Source organism: Drosophila grimshawi, unplaced genomic scaffold, assembly GCF_018153295.1.
Source record: "Drosophila grimshawi isolate 15287-2541.00 unplaced genomic scaffold, ASM1815329v1 contig_1374, whole genome shotgun sequence".
Lineage (NCBI taxonomy): Eukaryota > Metazoa > Arthropoda > Insecta > Diptera > Drosophilidae > Drosophila > Drosophila grimshawi.
The window spans coordinates 146,643-154,360 of NW_025062897.1; positions in this window are offsets into that span (position 1 = coordinate 146,643).

Here is a 7,718-nt window from a genome sequence, read left to right on the forward strand (position 1 = left end):
TGACTTCCGACTCATCTAAGAAAGATATTAAAAAATATTCTTCGATTAATAGAAAATATAAGGCAAACATTAAATAGGGTCAACCTTGAAATAAATGGCCATATCTTCGTAAAAAATTGCCCCATTTCAATAATAAAGGCGTTTTTAGAATTCACTTAATCTTTGGAACAAAACTGCATTAAAATAATTTGACTTCTGATTCATCTAAGAAAGATATTAAGGGATATTCTTTGATAAATAGAAAATATATGGAAAGCATTAAATAGGGTCTACCTTGAAATAAATGGCCATATCTTCGTCAAAAATTGCCCCATTTCAATTATAAAGGTGTTTTTAGAATTCAATCGATCTTTGGAACAAAACTGCATTAAAATAATTTGACTTCCGACTCATCTAAGAAAGATATTAAGGGATATTCTTCGATAAATAGAAAATATATGGAAAGCATTAAATAGGGTCTACCTTGAAATAAATGGCCATATCTTCGTCAAAAATTGCCCCATTTCAATTAAAATGGTGTTTTTAGAATTCGCTCGATCTTTGGAACAAAACTGCATTAAAATAATTTGACTTCCGACTCATCTAAGAAAGATATTAAGGGATATTCTTCGATAAATAGAAAATATATGGAAAGCATTAAATAGGGTCTACCTTGAAATAAATGGCCATATCTTCGTAAAAAATTGCCCCATTTCAATTATAAAGGTGTTTTTAGAATTCACTCAATCTTCGAAACAAAACTGCATTAAAATAATTTGACTTCCGACTCATCTAAGAAAGATATTAAGGGATATTCTTCGATAAATAGAAAATATATGGAAAGCATTAAATAGGGTCTACCTTGAAATAAATGGCTATATCTTCGTCAAAAATTGCCCCATTTCAATTATAAAGATGTTTTTAGAATTCGCTCGATCTTTGGAACAAAACTGCATTAAAATAATTTGACTTCCGACTCATCTAAGAAAGATATTAAGGGATATTCTTCGATAAATAGAAAATATATGGAAAGCATTAAATAGGGTCTACCTTGAAATAAATGGCCATATCTTCGTAAAAAATTGCCCCATTTCAATTTATAAAGGTGTTTTTAGAATTCAATCGATCTTTGGAACAAAACTGCGTTAAAATAATTTGACTTCCGACTCATCTAAGAAAGATATTAAGGGATATTCTTCGATAAATAGAAAATATATGGAAAGCATTAAATAGGGTCTACCTTGAAATAAATGGCCATATCTTCGTCAAAAATTGCCCCATTTCAAGTATAAAAGTGTTTTTAGAATTCACTTGATCTTTGGAACAAAACTGCATTAAAATAATTTGACTTCCGACTCATCTAAGAAAGATATTAAGGGGTATTCTTCGATAAATAGAAAATATATGGAAAGCATTAAATAGGGTCTACCTTGAAATAAATGGCCATATCTTCGTCAAAAATTGCCCCATTTCAATTATAAAGGTGTTTTTAGAATTCACCCAATCTTCGGAACAAAACTGCATTAAAATAATTTGACTTCCGACTCATCTAAGAAAGATATTAAGGGATATTCTTCGATAAATAGAAAATATATGGAAAGCATTAAATAGGGTCTACCTTGAAATAAATGGCCATATCTTCGTCAAAAATTGCCCCATTTCAATTATAAAGGTGTTTTTAGAATTCACTTAATCTTTGGAACAAAACTGCATTAAAATAATTTGACTTCCGACTCATCTAAGAAAGATATTAAGGGATATTCTTCGATTAATAGAAAATATATGGAAAGCATTAAATAGGGTCTACCTTGAAATAAATGGCCATATCTTCGTCAAAAATTGCCCCATTTCAATTATAAAGCTGTTTTTAGAATTCACTCAATCTTTGAAACAAAACTGCATTAAAATAATTTGACTTCCGACTCGTCTAAGAAAGATATTAAGGGATATTCTTCGATAAATAGAAAATATATGGAAAGCATTAAATAGGGTCTACCTTGAAATAAATGGCCATATCTTCGTCAAAAATTGCCCCATTTCAATTATAAAGGTGTTTTTAGAATTCACCCAATCTTCGAAACAAAACTGCATTAAAATAATTTGACTTCCGACTCATCTAAGAAAGATATTAAGGGATATTCTTGATTAACAGAAAATATATGGAAAGCATTAAATAGGGTCTACCTTGAAATAAATGGCCATATCTTCGTCAAAAATTGCCCCATTTCAATTATAAAAATGTTTTTAGAATTCGCTCGACCTTTGGAACAAAACTGCATTAAAATAATTTGACTTCCGACTCATCTAAGAAAGATATTAAAAGATATTCTTCGATAAATAGAAAATATATGGAAAGCATTAAATAGGGTCTACCTTGAAATAAATGGCCATATCTTCGTCAAAAATTGCCCCATTTCAATTATAAAGGTGTTTTTAGAATTCACTCGATCTTTGGAACAAAACTGCATTAAAATAATTTGACTTCCGACTCATCTAAGAAAGATATTAAGGGATATTCTTCGATTAATAGAAAATATATGGAAATCATTAAATAGGGCCTACCTTGAAATAAATGGCCATATCTTCGTCAAAAATTGCCCCATATCAATTATAAAGGTGTTTTTAGAATTCGCTCGATCTTTGGAACAAAACTGCATTAAAATAATTTGACTTCCGACTCATCTAAGAAAGATATTAAGGGATATTCTTCGATAAATAGAAAATATATGGAAAGCATTAAATAGGGTCTACCTTGAAATAAATGGCCATATCTTCGTCAAAAATTGCCCCATTTCAATTATAAAGGTGTTTTTAGAATTCGCCCAATCTTCGAAACAAAACTGAATTAAAATAATTTGACTTCCGACTCATCTAAGAAAGATATTAAGGGATATTCTTCGATAAATAGAAAATATATGGAAAGCATTAAATAGGGTCTACCTTGAAATAAATGGCCATATCTTCGTCAAAAATTGCCCCATTTCAATTATAAAGTTGTTTTTAGAATTCAATCGATCTTTGGAACAAAACTGCATTAAAATAATTTGACTTCCGACTTATCTAAGAAAGATATTAAGGGATATTCTTCGATAAATAGAAAATATATGGAAAGCATTAAATAGGGTCTACCTTGAAATAAATGGCCATATCTTCGTCAAAAATTGCCCCATTTCAATTAAAATGGTGTTTTTAGAATTCGCTCGATCTTTGGAACAAAACTGCATTAAAATAATTTGACTTCCGACTCATCTAAGAAAGATATTAAGGGATATTCTTCGATAAATAGAAAATATATGGAAAGCATTAAATAGGGTCTACCTTGAAATAAATGGCTATATCTTCGTAAAAAATTGCCCCATTTCAATTATAAAGGTGTTTTTAGAATTCACTCAATCTTCGAAACAAAACTGCATTAAAATAATTTGACTTTCGACTCATCTAGGAAAGATATTAAGGGATATTCTTCGATAAATAGAAAATATATGGAAAGCATTAAATAGGGTCTACCTTGAAATAAATGGCTATATCTTCGTCAAAAATTGCCCCATTTCAATTATAAAGATGTTTTTAGAATTCGCTCGACCTTTGGAACAAAACTGCATTAAAATAATTTGACTTCCGACTCATCTAGGAAAGATATTAAGGGATAATCTTCGATAAATAGAAAATATATGGAAAGCATTAAATAGGGTCTACCTTGAAATAAATGGTCATATCTTCGTAAAAAATTGCCCCATTTCAATTATAAAGGTGTTTTTAGAATTCAATCGATCTTTGGAACAAAACTGCATTAGAATAATTTGACTTCCGACTCATCTAAGAAAGATATTAAGGGATATTCTTCGATAAATAGAAAATATATGGAAAGCATTAAATAGGGTCTACCTTGAAATAAATGGCCATATCTTCGTCAAAAATTGCCCCATTTTAAGTATAAAAGTGTTTTTAGAATTCACTTGATCTTTGGAACAAAACTGCATTAAAATAATTTGACTTCCGACTCATCTAAGAAAGATATTAAGGGGTATTCTTCGATAAATAGAAAATATATGGAAAGCATTAAATAGGGTCTACCTTGAAATAAATGGCCATATCTTCGTCAAAAATTGCCCCATTTCAATTATAAAGGTGTTTTTAGAATTCACCCAATCTTCGAAACAAAACTGAATTAAAATAATTTGACTTCCGACTCATCTAAGAAAGATATTAAGGGATATTCTTCGATAAATAGAAAATATATCGAAAGCATTAAATAGGGTCTATCTTGAAATAAATGGCCATATCTTCGTCAAAAATTGCCCCATTTCAAGTATAAAAGTGTTTTTAGAATTCACTTAATCTTTGGAACAAAACTGCATTAAAATAATTTGACTTCCGACTCATCTAAGAAAGATATTAAGGGATATTCTTGATTAACAGAAAATATATGGAAAGCATTAAATAGGGTCTACCTTGAAATAAATGGCCATATGTTCGTCAAAAATTGCCCCATTTCAATTATAAAGCTGTTTTTAGAATTCACGCAATCTTTGAAACAAAACTGCATTAAAATAATTTGACTTCCGACTCATCTAAGAAAGATATTAAGGGATATTCTTCGATAAATAGAAAATATATGGAAAGCATTAAACAGGGTCTACCTTGAAATAAATGGCCATATCTTCGTCAAAAATTGCCCCATTTCAATTATAAAGGTGTTTTTAGAATTCACCCAATCTTCGAAACAAAACTGCATTAAAATAATTTGACTTTCGACTCATCTAGGAAAGATATTAAGGGATATTCTTCGATAAATAGAAAATATAAGGAAAGCATTAAATAGGGTCTACCTTGAAATAAATGGCTATATCTTCGTCAAAAATTGCCCCCTTTCAATTATAAAGATGTTTTTAGAATTCGCTCGACCTATGGAACAAAAGTGCATTAAAATAATTTGACTTCCGACTCATCTAAGAAAGATATTAAGGGATATTCTTCGATAAATAGAAAATATATGGAAAGCATTAAATAGGGTCTACCTTGAAATAAATGGCCATATCTTCGTCAAAAATTGCCCCATTTCAATTATAAAGATGTTTTTAGAATTCGCTCAATCTTTGGAACAAAACTGCATTAAAATAATTTGACTTTCGACTCATCTAAGAAAGATATTAAGGGATATTCTTGATTAACAGAAAATATATGGAAATCATTAAATAGGGCCTACCTTGAAATAAATGGCCATATCTTCGTCAAAAATTGCCCCATATCAATTATAAAGGTGTTTTTAGAATTCGCTCGATCTTTGGAACAAAACTGCATTAAAATAATTTGACTTCCGACTCATCTAAGAAAGATATTAAGGGATATTCTTCGATAAATAGAAATTATATGGAAAGCATTAAATAGGGTCTACCTTGAAATAAATGGCCATATCTTCGTCCAAAATTGCCCCATTTCAATTAAAAAGGTGTTTTTAGAATTCGCTCGATCTTTGGAACAAAACTGCATTAAAATAATTTGACTTCCGACTCATCTAAGAAAGATATTAAGGGATATTCTTCGATAAATAGAAAATATATGGAAAGCATTAAATAGGGTCTACCTTGAAATAAATGGCCATATCTTCGTCAAAAATTGCCCCATTTCAATTATAAAAGGTGTTTTTAGAATTCGCTCGATCTTTGGAACAAAACTGCATTAAAATAATTTGACTTCCGACTCATCTAAGAAAGATATTAAGGGATATTCTTCGATAAATAGAAAATATATCGAAAGCATTAAATAGGGTCAACCTTGAAATAAATGGCCATATCTTTGTCTCAAATTGCCCCATTTCAATTATAAAGGTGTTTTTAGAATTCACTTAATCTTCGAAACAAAACTGCATTAAAATAATTTGACTTTCGACTCATTTAGGAAAGATATTAAGGGATATTCTTCGATAAATAGAAAATATAAGGAAAGCATTAAATAGGGTCTACCTTGAAATAAATGGCTATATCTTCGTCAAACATTGCCCCCTTTCAATTATAAAGGTGTTTTTAGAATTCGCTCGATCTTTCAACCAAAACAGCATTAAAATAATTTGACTTCCGACTCATCTAAGAAAGATATTAAGGGATATTCTTCGATAAATAGAAAATATATGGAAAGCATTAAATAGGGTCTACCTTGAAATAAATGGCCATATCTTCGTCAAAAATTGCCCCATTTCAAGTATAAAAGTGTTTTTAGAATTCACTTGATCTTTGGAACAAAACTGCATTAAAATAATTTGACTTCCGACTCATCTAAGAAAGATATTAAGGGATATTCTTCGATAAATAGAAAATATATGGAAATCATTAAATAGGGTCTACCTTGAAATAAATGGCCATATCTTCGTCAAAAATTGCCCCATATCAATTATAAAGGTGTTTTTAGAATTCGCTCGATCTTTGGAACGAAACTGCATTAAAATAATTTGACTTCCGACTCATCTAAGAAAGATATTAAGGGATATTCTTCGATAAATAGAAAATATATGGAAAGCATTAAATAGGGTCTACCTTGAAATAAATGGCCATATCTTCGTCAAAAATTGCCCCATTTCAATTATAAAGGTGTTTTTAGAATTCTTTGGAACAAAACTGCATTAAAATAATTTGACTTCCGACTCATCTAAGAAAGATATTAAGGGATATTCTTCGATAAATAGAAAATATATGGAAATCATTAAATAGGGTCTACCTTGAAATAAATGGCCATATCTTCGTCAAAAATTGCCCCATATCAATTATAAAGGTGTTTTTAGAATTCGCTCGATCTTTGGAACGAAACTGCATTAAAATAATTTGACTTCCGACTCATCTAAGAAAGATATTAAGGGATATTCTTCGATAAATAGAAAATATATGGAAAGCATTAAATAGGGTCTACCTTGAAATAAATGGCCATATCTTCGTCAAAAATTGCCCCATTTCAATTATAAAAGTGTTTTTAGAATTCACTTGATCTTTGGAACAAAACTGCATTAAAATAATTTGACTTCCGACTCATCTAAGAAAGATATTAAGGGATATTCGATAAATAGAAAATATATGGAAATCATTAAATAGGGCCTACCTTGAAATAAATGGCCATATCTTCGTCAAAAATTGCCCCATATCAATTATAAAGGTGTTTTTAGAATTCGCTCGATCTTTGGAACAAAACTGCATTAAAATAATTTGACTTTCGACTCATTTAGGAAAGATATTAAGGGATATTCTTCGATAAATAGAAAATATAAGGAAAGCATTAAATAGGGTCTACCTTGAAATAAATGGCTATATCTTCGTCAAACATTGCCCCCTTTCAATTATAAAGGTGTTTTTAGAATTCGCTCGATCTTTCAACCAAAACAACATTAAAATAATTTGACTTCCGACTCATCTAAGAAAGATATTAAGGGATATTCTTCGATAAATAGAAAATATATCGAAAGCATTAAATAGGGTCTACCTTGAAATAAATGGCCATATCTTCGTCAAAAATTGCCCCATTTCAATTATAAAGATGTTTTTAGAATTCACCCAATCTTCGAAACAAAACTGCATTAAAATAATTTGACTGCCGACTCATCTAAGAAAGATATTAAGGGATATTCTTCGATTAATAGAAAATATATCGAAAGCATTAAATAGGGTCTACCTTGAAATAAATGGCCATATCTTCGTCAAAAATTGCCCCATTTCAATTATAAAGGTGTTTTTAGAATTCACCCAATCTTCGAAACA